This window comes from Saimiri boliviensis, chromosome 1, assembly GCF_048565385.1.
Source record: "Saimiri boliviensis isolate mSaiBol1 chromosome 1, mSaiBol1.pri, whole genome shotgun sequence".
NCBI classification, from domain to species: domain Eukaryota; kingdom Metazoa; phylum Chordata; class Mammalia; order Primates; family Cebidae; genus Saimiri; species Saimiri boliviensis.
In genome coordinates this window covers 195,696,162-195,710,276 of record NC_133449.1, presented here as the reverse complement: position 1 = coordinate 195,710,276, position 14,115 = coordinate 195,696,162, and the positions used below count along the sequence as shown (strand labels likewise).

The following is a 14,115-nucleotide window of genomic DNA, read 5'->3' as shown; positions in this document are numbered from 1 at the left end:
GTTAGCATTGTGTATTTTTCAGTAATTTCACAGAATTTTTAATAATTTTAACTGAGCGCTTATTTTATGCCACCTATAGTGCCAAGTATTTTATGCATCATCTTATTTAATTTTCACAATTCTTACTATAAGAGAGAAGAAATAATCACAAGTTAATTGTTATGTCCAAGATTATATAGCCAATAAGAAAAGGAGTGAGGATTTCAAACCAGCCTTAATTAATTCCAAGTAGTGTGTCATTTTCACCACATGGAACAACTCCTAAGTAAGTCTGTGTGTGTTTTATGTGTTTTTCCTTTATTTCTTTTATCAGAGGCTACAATTTTAGACTCGTGGTTATTTAATTAAAATTTATTGTTTCTAGAAGATTACAGGGGCAGGGATATTTTGCTTACTATTTGTTTCCACCATCTTGGAAATGAGCACATTGCACATGGTAAGTGTTCAATAAGTATTCTTTCATAATTTTTCCAAAAGATGCAGGTCAGCATTCCTTTTTTTTTTTTTTTTTAAGACACAGTTTTACTATCCCCCAGGCAGGAGTGCAGTTGTGTGATCAGGGCTCACCACAGCTTCAGCCTCAACTTCCCAAGACTCAGATGATCCTCCTGCTTGGCCACCCCTGCCCCCTTGGTGAGCCACCATGCCCAGGTGTAGGCCAGAATTCTATGAACTTTATTACGATCCTGCTTTTGGAATAACACTAAGGATTTAAGACCTTACAAAACTGCTAATTTACTTCAAAAGGACCCAAAAGTTGCAAGAACAATGACAAAATAAATTATCACCATCATGGATTAGAGAGAAAATTTGATTCATTTCAGAGGAACTGCATGAGAAAACACAATTCCAGTACTTCTGCCATTCTAAGAAATAATATATTGACTTCTGAGTAAGCAAATTACTCCCCAAATTTCTAGACTGGAGAATTACATTCACCAGACATATTAAAAGCTAGAAAATCAGAGTTTACAAGTTCAATGCGTCAGTTTCCCTGATGCATGTCCCCTTTTGGCATAACACAGTATTAACTTCATGCTTTTCTCTTTACTAGTCACATTGGAAGGAAAAACAATCTTTTATTTAGCCATAAAATATAATGTCCACTGTCAGAGAAAGAGAAGTAACACATGGGCACATGATTAAGTACTGACAGCCCTTTTAACTCTGAAAGCCTCTTTCCAGGGACTCAAGTGGCCATAATTCTCCCTGTCTGAAACCCTTTGGCAGTGATGATTTTTAAAGAAAGGTTATTAATAACTTCCTCAACTTTTGATAGCTTGCCTTTTTGAAAAACCGTATGTAACTGGTCCTGACATAGTGAATAAGATTTTGGAAACTGTGGTATGCTCTCTGGCAAGCAAAGATGAATATCTAGGAAAGTGATCTGCATTCTGCTTATAGAGGTACTGGGAGATGGTGGTAATTCTGTACAAAGTTTGTTTCCACTAAGACATGACCTTATTATATTCAATGATACTATACTTATTACTTTAATTCCTCCAACCATTCTGGCAGGCAAATAGAATAGAATCCTATTTTACAGGTGAGGAAATGATGATTCAGAGAAGTGAAATAAATTTTTCAGGACACAGAGCTATTTAGCGGGAGATCCCATATTCAAACCAGAAAGCCTGGTTCTTGCTATGATTCTGCCTACTCACTCTTCTGAATTAACTTTGCAACAGTATTATTCTCCTATCACACATTGCCCTTTGCCGTTTTCACTTTTGTAGAAAGTTGTATTTTCTCAGACTCTACTCTGCCAGTCTGGAAGAATGTAAACTGCTTTTACAGGGCACTTGGCAGGGCTTTTTCTCATAAAAATCTGTATATGGAGCATGAAACTCAGCAAACACATTTACCAAGCACTGTAGACACACATGGTCAAATTGTGATTCTTTGGGAAGCTCTTACAGGATGTATTAGTTCATTTTCACATTGCTCTAAAGAAATACCTGAGACTGGGTAATTTATAAAGAAAAGAAGTTTAACTGACTCACAGTTCCACATGACTAAGGAGGCCTCAGAAAACTTAAAATCATAGTGGAAAAGGATGCAGGCACATCTTCTGTGGTGGCAGGTGAGAGAGAGCTCATGAAAGTGCATGAAAAACTGCTATTTATAAAACCATCGGACATCGTGAGAATTCACTCACTATCACAAGAACAGCATGAAGACCACCGCCATGATCCAATCACTTCCCTCCCTCAGCCTGTGGGGATTACAACTCAAGATGAGATTTGGGTGGGGACACAGAGCCAAACCGTATCACAGGAATAACTGCAGTCTTAATTTAAAAGAAGATCAGTTTGGGTCAATTGTGACAGTATGGTTCATAATTGTAAAAAATAAAAATTACACCAAACAGATGTCCATCAATAGTGGAATTAATCAATTAATAAAGTGCATTCATTTAACTGAACATAATACAGGAATTTATACTAAATGTATCTATTTCATTAAAATATGCCAATGGCATGAATGTATGGTAAGTCTAAGAAATAGCCCAGAATGGCACTGGGCTACTCAGGTATTTGATTAAACATTATTTCACATCCATCTGTGAGGGTGTTTTTGGATGAAACTAATATTTAAATAGTGTCTGTGTTGCCATGAAGAAGTATCTGAGGAGCTGGATATTTTATAAAGAAAAGAGGTTTATTTGGGTCACAGTTCTGAAGGCTGTACAAGAAGCATAGTGCCAGCATCTGCGTCTGCTGAGGGCCTGGGAAGATTATACTCATGACAGAAGGAGAAGGGAAGCCAATGAGTTACATGGTGAGAGAAGCAGCAAGACACAGAGGGAGGAGGATCCAAGCTTCTCTAAACAACCATATCTCTCTTGAACTCATAGAGTGAGAATTCACTCATTACCACATGGATAGCACCAAGCTACTCATGAGGGATCTGCCCCCATGACCCAAACACCTCCCACAAAGCCCACCTCCAACAGTGGAACTCACATTTCAACATGAAATTTGGAGGGTACAAAACATCCAAACCATATTAATAAATAGGTAGACTAAAGCAGATTGATTTCCCCAGTGTAGGGTGGGCTTTGTCCAATCCATTAAAAGCCTGAATAGAACAAAAAGGCTGAGTACAAGAGAATTTATTTTTCTGTTTCTCTGACTGACTGTCTTTGAGCCAGGACATTAGTCTTCTCCTGCCTTGAGACTCATACTATAACTTACAACATCAGCTCTTCTGCTTCTCAGGCCTTCAGACATGGACTGGAACTATACCATCTGCTTTCCTGTGTCCTGCTTGCCAACTGCAGATCTTGGGGTATCTCAGTCTCCATAATCACATGAGCCCATTTCTTATGATAAATCATACATATATATATATATATGTGAGGACAATAGGAGACACATATAATTATATACATATTATATATATACATATACATATATATTTGTGTGTGTGTGTGTGTGTGTGTGTGTGTCCTATTGTCCTCACATAGAAATGTTCTGGACAACTGTCAGAATCACCATCTATAGAAGGAAGCAGATTTTGAGCCCTGGGAAAGGGGGAAATTACAGAGCTTTAAAGCATCTAATCTCTAATCCTAGGGAAAAAAGGTCCAGAGGGAAAGCTTTCAGAAACAAGTGAAACAATTTGCAACAAGTAAGCTAAAATGAAAAATCAGCAAACATACTAAATCAGCGACAACAAACAAAAGTAATGTAGAAAGTGTCAACCCCAGGAAATCAATCAAGCAGGAGTAGACTAACTGTAAAATCTTATTTCCTTCCACTATAATGTTCAGTTTGAATGAACCATGAGCATGTTGTTTTATTAGCAGAGAAATGGAAGTTATGAGGGCCTTAATAAAGCATTCATTTATCCTCTCAACACACACTGAGTGTACATTAAGTAGAAGACTTCACTCATCCAGAAAATGAACCAGTGAACAAGAACAAACCAGAATTTGCTTTCAGATTTTAAACAAGATGGTCAGTATGATTTGAGACATATTTAATTTAAGACCAATCACAGGATTCAGTTAAAATATCCAGTATGTAGTTTGGAATTGGGATTGACATCTGGGAGAAATAGAAAGTATACACATTTGGTTTAGCGTCTCAGAGATGAAAGTTAAAACTGAAACAAAGAAGATAAATGATTCTGTGAAACAGGAAAATTAAATTAGGAATGAGAACTAAACATTAGGAATGGGAACAGGAAAAAGAAAAGGAGTCAAGAAGAAAAGAATCTACCAAAGACAAGAAGACCAGGGTGGGGAGGGCAGAATGGAAAATGAGGCAAAAGAAGGAAAATTTTCAAAGGTCAGAGGAAGAAGAGAGCTTTCCAAGAGACAGATGAGGAGAGGAGATGGAAACAACAAACACTAGATGCCACAGAGTCTTTGAAAGGCAGTGTTGCCCCTACCGTGATCTAAGTCGAGAGAAAGCCAAGAAGCCAGCAGTTAAGTTTGGAAATTCCAGAGTGAAGGAAAGTGACTGCCACAGTTCCTCGGAGGGGTATGGAAGACAGTCAGCCTAGCAGAGTTGCCCAAGTTCTGCACAGAGCAGAACAATAAAAACTAGGCTTCTTTGTGGGAATTTAAGAAAGGCATTAGTCTGAAAACTGTCTACTATTACAATCTTTCCAGAAATTATTTCTGTGGAATAAAGATTTTTAATGTACATAAAAAATTTTGTATACATTTATGGAGAAGTGTAATTTTATTACATGCACAGACTGCCTAGTGATGAAGTCACGTCCTTTAGTAGATTCACCTGAATAACGTACATTGTACTCATTAAGTAAATTCTCATCATCCAGCCTCCTCCCACACTTTCACCCTTCTGAGTCTCCACAGTTTATCATTCCACACTGTGTATTTGCAAACATATTATTTAGCTTCCAGTTATGAGTGAGAACATACAGTATTTGTCTTTCTATATCTGGCTTGTTCCATTGAAGATAATAGCTTCCAGTTCCATCCATGTTGCTGTGAAAGACATAATTTCATTTTTTTATGGCTGAATACTATCCTGTTGTGCATATATACATTTTCTTTATTCAAGCATCTAGTGATGGACACATGTTGATTTCATATCTTTGCTATTGTGAAAAGTGCTGTGATAATATACAAGTGCAGATTTCTGTGTAATATAATGATTTATTTTAAGTACATACCCGTGGGATTGCTGGATCAAATGGTAGTTCTATTTTTGGTTCTTTGAGAAATCTCCATACTGTGTTCCACAGTTTGGACTAATTTACATTCCCATCAACAGTGTATGAGTTCCCTTATCTCTGCATCCTCGCCATCATCTGTTATTTGCTTTTTTATAATAGCCATTCTGACTGGGATGGTATCTCACTGTGGTTTTAATTTGCCTCAGAGGATTAGTGATGTTGAGCATTTTTTTTTCATATAACTGTTAGTCATTTGTATGTCTTCTTTTGAAAACTGTCTATTCATATCTTTTGCCCACTTTTTAATGGTGTTATGTGGGGTTATTTTGTTGAGTTTTTAAAATTCTTTGTATATTCTATATATTAGACCCTTACATAATGCATAGTTTGCAAATATTTTCTCCTATTCTGCAGGTTGTCTATTCACTCTTATTTCCTTTGCTGTACAAAAGTTTTTTTAGTTTAACTAAGTCACTTTTGACTTTGTTTTTGTTACTTGTGCTTTTGAGGTCTTAGCCATGAATTATTTGCCTAGACCAATGTCCAGAAGAGTTTTTTCCCTAGGTTTTTCCCCAGTAATCTTATTGTTTCAAGTCTTATATTTAAGACTTTATCTTGTGTTGATTTTCATATATGGTAAAGGATGGGGGTTCATTTTGTATATAGCAATCCAATTTTCCCAGCAACGCCACTTATGAAAGAAAGTGTCCTTTCCAGTGTATGTTCTTGTCAACTTTGTCAAAGATCAGGTAGCTGTAGATAGGTGGATTTATTTTTGGGTTCACTATTCTTCCATTGTTATAGGTGTCTATTTTTATTCCAGTATCATGCTGTTTTGGTTATTACAGCTTTGCAGTGTAATTTGACAACAGCTAATGTGTTGTTTCCAGCTTTGTTCTTTTTGCTTAGGATTTCTTTGGCTAATCGGGTTCTTTTATGGTACCATATGAAGTTTAGAATAGTTATTTCTAATTCTGTGAAAAATGACATTGGTATTTTAATAGAGATTGCACTCAATCTTTAGATTGCTTTGGGCAGTATGGTCTTTTTTACAATATTAATTCTTCTAATTCACAAGCATGGGATGTTTTTACATTTGTTCCCTGTTCAATTTCTTTCATCAGTATTTTATAGGTTTTCTTCTAGGCAATGTTTACTTTGTTGGTTAAATATATCCTAGATATTTTTTGTAGCTTTTGTAAATAAGATTGACTCCTTGACTTTGTTCTCAGCTAGACTATTATTGGTCTTTTGAAATGCTACTGATTTTTGTACATTGATTTTGTATCCTGAAATGTTACTGAATTCATTTATCAAATCTAAGGGTTTTTTTTTAGTGTAGTCTTTAGGTTTTACAGATGTAAGATCATATCTTCAATCAACAGGGATATACAATTTACTCAGATTGTCCACTTCCAAGCTTCTTACAGGCTAAAAATACTGTCAGCATATAAAGGAAGGATATTTACTGAATCACTGTTCATAGTGATGATCAATCTGAATAGGCAATAATAAATAGTTATATAAATTATATTTACTCTGTAGAATATAATGCATACATAGAAAAAGGACAAGTTAGATTTATATTCACTCTCTAGAGGGCTCTCTATTTTACATGAATAAATGAAGAATGAAAGCTGCAGAAAAACATATACAGTTAAAACTCATTTTTTATAAACAATCCTATATCTGGATTTAAGTTTAAATGCATAAAATTAATGGTACAAAGTATGCACTGGATTATCTCAAGGAGGTCAAATGGAAGTTCATTTAATTTTTATATATTTTTCTATCATTTCATATGTTATTTGTATTTTAAAATTACCATGAAACATAATTTTCTTTCCAAGAAAAATAGAATAATTATTATTTTAGGTTATGCCATTTTACCTTTTTATTTGCTTTAATTTTTTTAAAGTAATAGTTTTTATGCTAATCATATGCACACATGTATTTAGTGTGTAATTTTTAAACATGTTGATTTTATTAAATGCCACCATTTATAGATGTACAATGAAAAGTGATAGAACTTTTAAACAAATGTCAGTTTATACTCAAATCCATAACATGATTTAGAAAGACAGCCAATATATTGCCCAAGAGTTCACATCATCAAAGCTTCTCTTGTTGACTCCTAATCAATCTTGTTGAAACTAATTAAAACAGCACTAGCTTTAATTGGTCTAAGGGGACCGTAATTGATGTTCCAACAACCCCACATCTTAAGACAGAAATCTGAGGCCAACTTAGATCAGTTTTTAGCAAGGCCAGAAACCAATTCAAGTTATGGCCTTTGTTGTAGATGGATTGTTGCTCTGGAATGTGATAAATAAATATGAAGATAAAAAGGCAGAGTTTGAGGTAATGACTTTTTAGCCACATTTGGAAGAGAAAAAAAAAAACTATAAATGGATCTGTGTACATATAGCCACTTGGAGAAAGAAATATTCAGAAGGAGAACATGTTTAATAGATTTGGAATGCTACAAAAAAAGCATACCTTCATTTGATTTGAAAATCACATATTGAAAGCACAGTAAGTCCATTCATCTAGGTATTCTACAAACATTTTTTTTAAGTTTCATATTCATTGCTAAGCTCTGTACCATCTCTAAGGACAAAGCAATAAAGAAGATCAACCCTGTCACCAGCCCTAATGCTGACATTTTAAGAAACAGAAAGTGCCTTCCCTCCCTCAAGCTGTTTTAGTGCCACCCACCTGAAAAGTGTTGTGAGAAACACACAAATCTAAGATAACTACAAGTGTGAATGGTTACCCTTGAGTTTTATAGTGCCTAAGGATCACAAAATCCTAGGGACTGTGATATGATTGGGCCATGTCTCCTCCCAAATCTCATCTAAAATTGTAGTTTCCATAATCTCAATGTGTCATGGGAGGGACCTTGTGGGAGGTAATTGAATCATGGGGGCAGTTACCTACATGCTGTTCTCCTGATAATGAGTGAGTTCTCACAAGATCTGATGGTTTTATAAGGGGCTTTTCCCCAACCTAGCTATACACTTCTCCTTTCTGTCACCATGTGAAGAAGGATATGTTTGCTTCTCCATCCACCATTAGTGTAAGTTTCCTCAGACCTCCCCAGTCCCATGGAACTGCGAGTTAATTAAATCTCTTTCCTTTATAAATTATCCAGTCTCAGGTATAACCTTATAGAAGCATGAGAATAAACTAATACAGACTGGGAATACAGAGATAGTAAACATATCAGATCATTTCAATATCACTACATTAACTAAGGCAGGGACTAGGGTGCCCAATGCAGGACCTGGCTAGAAAGTTTGGCAAATGTTTCCTTGAAGAGATGATAGCCAAACTCTGTCTGGGCCCAATTTTTCAGGTGTAATATGCTTTTATCTGAATGTGAAGAAAAGGTGGATTTTTGATAGATCCTGACCAAGGCAGTGAAAGATCCTTGTAGAAGTTTTTTAGGTAGATAAATAAGAGATAGTTACCATCACATCACCAGGATGTTATTTTCTCCAGTATTAAGAAAACCAGTCAGCCACTCCTTCCTCTCTGTTCTGTTTAATAGGGAGTCTCAACCCTTGGAGGCTACCTCATGAAGATTCCCCTGATCTAAATGCTCAAGACCATTGTATTTGGGAATGAGAGAGATAAGAGAGATAAGAGAAAGAGGGAAGCAGTGTGCAAAGAATCAGAATTCTATGTGCCTCCAAAAAGAAAAAAAACTGCAACTACACATCAGTATTATGCAAATGACCTCTATTCTTAAAAGTTGGCTGAGAATGAGGAAATCCATTGCCTTCACAGAGATATTCTGTGGGAGCAAAATGGGAGAGAACAACAGTACTACTTAAAAAAGAAATGTACTACGTAATTTTCCCTAGCATTATCCAAATCAAACATTTTTGAAGCTCCAAGCCTCTACCCACAGCTCAGAAACTGAAAAGAAATATATATGACATTTTTCTTATACAGCCATACCTTGGATATATTGGAAGGTCACTTTCAGATTATGGCAGTAATGCAAAATACCCCATATTAGGCAAGTCACGTCATAATTTTTAGTTTACCAGTGTATATAAAAATTATGTTTATATAGTAGTATTTTCAGTATGCAATAGCATTATGTCTCAAAAATGCACACTCTTTAATTAAAAATTATTTCTTGCTAAAAAATTCTAACAATCATCTGAGCCTTCAAAGAGTCATGATCTTTTTGCTGGTGGAGGGCCTTGACTCAGTGTTGATGCCTGCCGCCTAACCAGGGTGGTGTTTGCTGCAGGCTGGGGTGGCTGTGGCAATTTATTAAAGTAAGAAAACAATAAAGTCTTTGTCATCAATTAACTCTCCCTTTTACAAAAAGCTTTCTCTGTAGCATGTGATTCTGTCTGATAGCATTTACTCACAATAAAACTACTTTCAAAATGGGAGTCCTCTCAAAAATTGCCCTTGCTTTATTAACTAAACTTATTTAATATTCTAAATCCTTCATTGTCATTTTGCCAATGTTCACAATTTCTTCAGCAGTAGATTCCACCTCATGAAACCTTCTTTTTTCATCCATAAGAAACAATTGCTCATCAGTTCAAGTTTTACCATGAGATTGCAGTAATTCAATCATATCTTCAGAACCCACTTTTAATTCTAGTTCTCTTGCTATTCCTACCACATCTACAGTTCCTTCTTTAACTCAAGTTGCTAGGAACTAATGCAGCTGGTGACTTTAAGCTGAACCCTTCAAAGTGAGGGGTTGGAATCCATTTCTTCCAAACTCCTGTTAAGGTTGCAATTTTGACATTCTCCCATGAATTATGAATATTCTTAATGTCATCTAGAATGGTGAATCTGTTCCAGGAGGTTTTTAATTTCCATTAGAAGAACTGTTGTCTATGGCAACTATAGTCTTACAAAATCTATTTTTCAAATAATAAGACTTGAAAATCAAAATTACTCCTTGATCCATGAGCTGCAGAATGGATATTGTGTTAGCAGCCATGAAAACAACATTAATCTCCTTGTACACCTCCATCAGAGCTCTTGGGTGAACAGGTGCATCGTCAATGCACAGTAATGTTTTGAAAGGAATTTCTTTTTCTGAGCAGTGGGTCTCAATAGTGGACTTCAAATGTTCAATAACCCTACTATAAACAGACATGCCGACATCTAGGCTTTCTTGTTCCACGTATAAAGCACAGGCAGAGCCCATTTAGCACTATTCTTCAGGGTTCTAGGATTTTTGGTCAATGAGCATTGGCTTCAACTTAAAGTCGTTAGCTGCGTTAGAAACACTTTTACACTGTTGGTGGGAGTGTAAATTAGTGCAACCATTGTGGAAGACAGTATGGCGATTCCTCAAGGATCTACAAAGAGAAATACCATTTGACCCAGCAATCCCATTACTGGGTATATATCCAAAGGATTATAAATCATTCTATTATAAAGACATATACACACGTATGTTCATGGTGGCACTGTTTACAATAGCAAAGACCTGGAACCAATCCAAATGCCCATCAATGATAGACTGGACAAAAAAAAAAATGTAGCACATGTACACCATGGAATACTATATAGCTGGAGGGGACTGGTGGTATTTCCTTGGATTTTAGACACTTTGGGCAGGAATCTAATTAGGAATCAATGAAAATATATTAAGAGTTGGGGAAGGAGCTAAGGTTATGTTTATTTTATTTTATTTTATTGCATTTTAGGCTTTGGGGTACATGTGAAGAACATGTAAGATTGTTGCATAGGTACACACGTGGCAGTGTGATTTGCTGCCTTCTTCTCCATCACCTCTATCTGGCATTTCTCCCCATGCTATCTCTCCCCAACTCCCCACCCCCCGCTGTCCCTCCCCTATTTCCCCCCAACAGACCCCAGTGTGTAGTGCTCCCCTCCCTGCGTCCATGTGTTCTCATTGTTCAACACCCACCTAGGAGTGAGAACATGCGGTGTTTGATTTTCTGCTCTTGTGTCAGTTTGCTGAGATTGATGGTTTCCAGGTTCATCCATGTCCCTACAAAGGACACGAACTCATTGTTTTTGATGGCTGCATAGTATTCCATGGTGTATATGTGCCACATTTTCCCTGTCCAGTCTATCATCAATGGGCATTTGGGTTGGTTCCAGGTCTTTGCTATTGTAAGCAGTGCTGCAATGAACATTCATGTGCATGTGTCCTTATAGTAGAATGATTTATAATCCTTTGGATATACACCCAGTAATGGGATTGCTGGGTCAAATGGAATTACTATTTCTAGGTCCTTGAGGAATCGCCACACTGTCTTCCACAGTGGTTGAACTAATTTACACTCCCACCAAGAGTAAAAGTGTTCCTATTTGTCCACATCCTGTCCAGCATCTGTTGTCTCCGGATTTTTTAATGATCACCATTTTAACTGGTGTGAGATGGTATCTCAATGTAACATTCCCTTTGAAATCTGGCACTAGACAAGGATGCCCTCTCTCTCCCCTCCTATTCAATATAGTACTGGAAGTTCTAGCCAGAGAAATCAGGCAAGAAAAAGAAATACAGGGTATTCAAATAGGAAAGGAGGAAGTCAAATTGTCTCTATTTGCAGGTGACATGATTGTTTATTTAGAAGACCCCATTGTCTCAGCCCAAAATCTCCTGAAACTGATAAGCAACTTCAGCAAAATCTCAGGATACAAAATGAATGTGCAAAAATCACAAGCATTCCTATACACCAATAACAGACTTAAAGAGAGCCAAATCAAGAACGAACTGCCATTCACAATTATCACAAAGAGAATAAAATACCTAGGAATACAACTAACAATGAACGTAAAGGACCTCTTCAAGGAGAAATGCAAGCCGTTGCTCAACAAAATAAGAGAGGACACAAAAAGATGAAGAAACATTCCATGCTCATGGTTAGAAAGAATCAATATCATGAAAATGGCCATACTACCCAAAGTAATTTACAGATTCAACACTATCTCCATCAAGCTACCAATGACCTTCTTCACAGAACTGGAAAAAAACACCTTAAATTTCATATAGAACCAAAAGGTTATGTTTCTATATCACTTTTCTTCAAGTTACTCAAAGTGTTTTATGCAAAATACAGGATGATTTGGTGACATGGGTGAAAGGATGTTTCAGATGCTAAAAATGAAATAGAAAGAGTGTAGTTTATTCATAAACAATTAACAAGAATATGTCTTTCTAACCATAAAACCCTTCACATTCCACTTCCTTCTTCCAGTCCCTGGATGACACTATTTAAACATGTTTGTATGTTATTAAAATAATAGTTTTATTATTACAGTTTTAAATAACAATTTCATTTTATTATTTTATATATTACTATATTTTAATATATAAAAATTAATAATATATTGTATAATTCTTATATATTATTTCATTAATATTTTAAATACAATAAGTTTATTATTTTAATAGTTTTAAATGTTGGTGGAGGACTCAGTTGCTAGGAAAATGGGAGTCCTAGTATACTTCGTAACTAGTACACATTTGGCCACCTTTTACTCTTGTGAGCTAGGTGAATATTTCCATATATTTTTCTAGCTCTCATCTATTCCATGGGTGATTATCAGCAATTGAATATATCAAGTCATAGATGAACAAAGATACTCAACATATTAAGGAAGCCATTTGCCTAAGATTTTCTGTAGTTATTTTGATAAGCAGATTTTGGCCATAATACTACCAATTGTAAAATCTTGTACCATTCCAGGGAGAGGCTAAAAAACTCTCATGAAAGCACCAATATTTGAGTGCTGACCACTGTAGCCTTCTGCATTTAGGGAGGAGCTGCCTCACAGATGAGAGAAATACAACCAAGACTTTGACTATGATTGAGCAGAAGCCTCCCATAAACATGAAGACAATTCATACCCAGAGTTTAAGTTTTATAAAGTTGTCTAAAAATATCTTATTTTAAACCATGCAAAAGTGATCCAATCTGGAGCATGGTAAAAATAATGCTTCCTTCCCAGTCTGGGTACAGTTTGTAAAACCCTAGTGGGTAGAATTTCCCCAAGCCTCTTTAATCCTCTTTATTTTGGAGAAGAAAACACAGCAAGAAATCTACATCTTTGACCTTGGAATGGATCTCATCTTTTATAACAGTCTGGCTGACTCTGAGTATACCAGAAATGTACTTCCTAGATCCCAGAAGTCAAGTATAACCAGAGTGACAGATAGGGCAGGTCTGAGAGAAGCAGCAAATGTACATCATCTTAGGGTCAGAAAGAAACATGCTGGTATAATTCTAACTTAGAAAATAACCAGGTCAGGGGTCTTGTAAACTTCATAAAATGCTGATGCCTCTGAGATATTAAAAAAAATTACTAAAAGGCTTCTGATCAACTAAAGAAATAAAAGTAGGTGTTCAATGGAGATTTTTTTAACGTCCTCATATAGAATTATTATTTCCCCATTATGATAGCACTGAATTATAACCAGAAACTGGACATATTTCTAAAAACCTTTTAAATCAGCAGACCTAAACCTTGCAAACATCAGTGAAATAGAGAACCCACCATTGAGTACGAGGTTTCAGAAATTGATCCTAACTTAAAAGCTTTAATTAATTATCCCACGTCAGGCTACCATTGTTTTAATACTTTTGTTCTCAGCACCACTACCTTTATAAAAAATAGATAGATGGAAAATATGAAGAAATAAAAGAGAATGATGAATGCACTCACATTTAAAGATGGAAAGAAGATAAGAGGAACCTTTTCAAATACCACAAGGGAGAAGACCTTTGTATCTTTACCATTCAGAATATGCTCATATTTCCTGCTCATTTGCTCAACTATGTTTACTCTATTTTAGTTTTCACTGAACCTTAACACAAATCAATTTGGGACAAAAATACAAACAAGTTTTTGCATAATTTTTGCAATCTTGATAATTTCCTTTTTTAAAAAAATTAACATAACAATATGGCCTAGTGCTACACAGTAAGTTTTTTTTTTTTT

At 35.7% G+C, this 14,115-nt stretch overlaps 1 long non-coding RNA gene across 1 annotated transcript; it reads left to right on the top strand.

Moving 5' to 3' along the window:
* Positions 1–9,053: 9,053 nt before the first annotated feature.
* Positions 9,054–13,530, top strand: LOC104651579 (uncharacterized). The gene is made up of 2 exons (XR_745027.1): positions 9,054–9,137; positions 12,864–13,530. It is a non-coding gene; the product is annotated as an uncharacterized LOC104651579 (long non-coding RNA).
* The last annotated feature ends 585 nt before the right edge of the window (positions 13,531–14,115 follow it).